This window comes from Poecilia formosa, unplaced genomic scaffold (genome assembly GCF_000485575.1).
Source record: "Poecilia formosa unplaced genomic scaffold, Poecilia_formosa-5.1.2 Scaffold300, whole genome shotgun sequence".
Classification (NCBI taxonomy): Eukaryota; Metazoa; Chordata; class Actinopteri; order Cyprinodontiformes; family Poeciliidae; genus Poecilia; species Poecilia formosa.
The window spans coordinates 39,814-41,874 of NW_006800239.1; the positions used below are offsets into that span (position 1 = coordinate 39,814).

General features: G+C 38.1%; 1 long non-coding RNA gene across 3 annotated transcripts in view; it reads left to right on the forward strand.

Moving 5' to 3' along the window:
• Positions 1 to 2,061, forward strand: part of LOC103152070 (uncharacterized) — a 57,960-nt gene that overhangs the window by 38,257 nt on the left and 17,642 nt on the right. For 2 of the 3 annotated variants that reach the window (XR_001658672.1, XR_001658670.1), the window contains exons 1-4: positions 99 to 382; positions 507 to 554; positions 690 to 725; positions 911 to 958. This is a non-coding gene — a long non-coding RNA (uncharacterized LOC103152070). Of the gene's footprint in view, positions 1 to 98; positions 383 to 506; positions 555 to 689; positions 726 to 910; positions 959 to 2,061 lie in introns of those variants that run through there. The other variant, XR_001658671.1, reaches the window with a different exon arrangement.

Sequence of the window (2,061 nt, forward strand, 5' to 3'; positions counted from 1 at the left end):
AAAAACAGGTTACAACATGTTAACAACGGATTAAACAGTTTTAACTGTTGAAAAGAAGGCACAGATATGGGAAGTGTGGAAGCCCCTACTGTATCAAATTAATATAGGAATAACAGAGAGTTGGCGACTCTGAGGTAAAAACAACACACAGGTTCCAGACCGGGGGGGCAGGGCTGAATCTGGGCGGACAATGTCCCCCAAATGCCTGGCGGGCCTGGTCTTCAAGATGCTTAGCAGTTTGCTGATGAAGTTATCACAGAAAATAAAAAGATATATAGCCATCTTTGTCATTTTTACTGCAGTATCAGTGTTTAAATCGGTTTTTATCTGTTTTGTTTTTAAACAGTCTGACTACATCCCAGGATGAACTCAATAAGGCGAGGTCAGTGTTTTACTGGATCTGTCATTGCTGATTGCAAGCAAGACAATGTTTGGAATTGCTAGGAAATTTTAAACATGAAGCTTTCAATATTTTGCTGAAATTATGTTTTTCCCCCTTTCTCTAGAAATGCTTTAAAAGAAAAAGAAAATGAACTGACATTGGCTAATAAAAGGTATTGTTCACATACAAGCTAAAACGTCATAATAAGAGCAGATCATATTGACTTTGAGAACATGAAAGACATTTGGTGATTTTACAGCATAATGTGTGCTTTGAAGGGTTGCTAATCTGTTTTGCTTTTAAACAGCCTGACTGAGTCCCAGGAGGAACTCCGTAAGTCAAGGTCAGTGATTCACTGAGTCAGTTTCTTTAAATGTCAATCACACTTTGTATTAACTGATCACAGAATCAGGTTATCAGGTGAGTAAATTGTAAAGACGAACAATTACATTTGAACAACTACAAACTATCTTAATGTGATGCTCCAAGCTTTGCTGCAAAACAAGTTTCTTTTGTTTGCTTCTCCAGAACTGCTCTGGGAGAGAAAGATCAAGAACTGAAGTCAGCTACAGAAAGGTACTGTTCACACAACAAGCTGATATGCCACATTAAAGTTTAGTCTTTAACAGCCCCGGCTCCAGATGAGTTTAGCAAGGGGTGCATAGGCCTATTTTGGGGGAGGAGAGAGGGGGCGATGGAGGTAATGAATCTATGTAGCAATAATAATATTACTCTAAGAAAAAGGCACAGTGCAGTAAACCCACTCTTATAAGTACCTTTTTTTCCCCCAAAAAAGTTACCATACTCAAGTGAATGTAACAAGTACTACCCAGTTTGGAACACAGACAACACCAGTAGCCTACAGGCTACTTGTTAACAAGCTTAAGATGCTGTATTGATATTAGCTAGTCATCTTTTAGCTAACATTACCTGCATCCAGCAGCTTTACTCAACTCAGTCGGTTAGTTTGGAGGGAAAAACTGTGAAAAGTTCTTTGCGTTTTGCTGGTTTGCTGCCATGATTCTAACACACCTTCGTAGCTCTGCACAGCAGCAGCAGGTCTCCTTCACAGACACACAGGTGTAAACCCAGCGCTAGCATCTTAGTGCTCATGTTGTGTTGAAAGGCAGCTCGGAAAAACAGGTTACAACATGTTAACAACGGATTAAACAGTTTTAACTGCTGAAAAGAAGGCACAGATATGGGAAGTTTGGAAGTCCCTACTGCTGGGGTGTCCAAACTTTTTTCAAAGGGGGGCAGATTTGGTGTATTAGAGATGTAGGGGGGCTGACCTTGGCGGACGTTCTTTACATAGAACAGCAATATATTTAAACAAATTTAAGCAAGCCATTCTGTGTTTTACATTTGCTGTTTTATTTTAATTTCAGCGATCTTAAGCATGTCTTTTGGTTCATTTGAAACATGCATGTAATATGTAATTGAATATTCACTTAACTTCACTTTTTTAACACTAACTTTATTCTAACAGTTAAACAGAAGTAATTGTATTCTTGAGTGCTCATTTGAAATATGACATATAACTATAAATGTTAGATTTTTAAAAGTTCATTATTCTGGAGTGAAAACTGAAAACTTGTCTGAATTTTTGACTGATTTTGATCTTTAAAAAACAAAATTTATTCAGAGACTTATTCATAGGCGTAGGAAGCGGGGGGGAC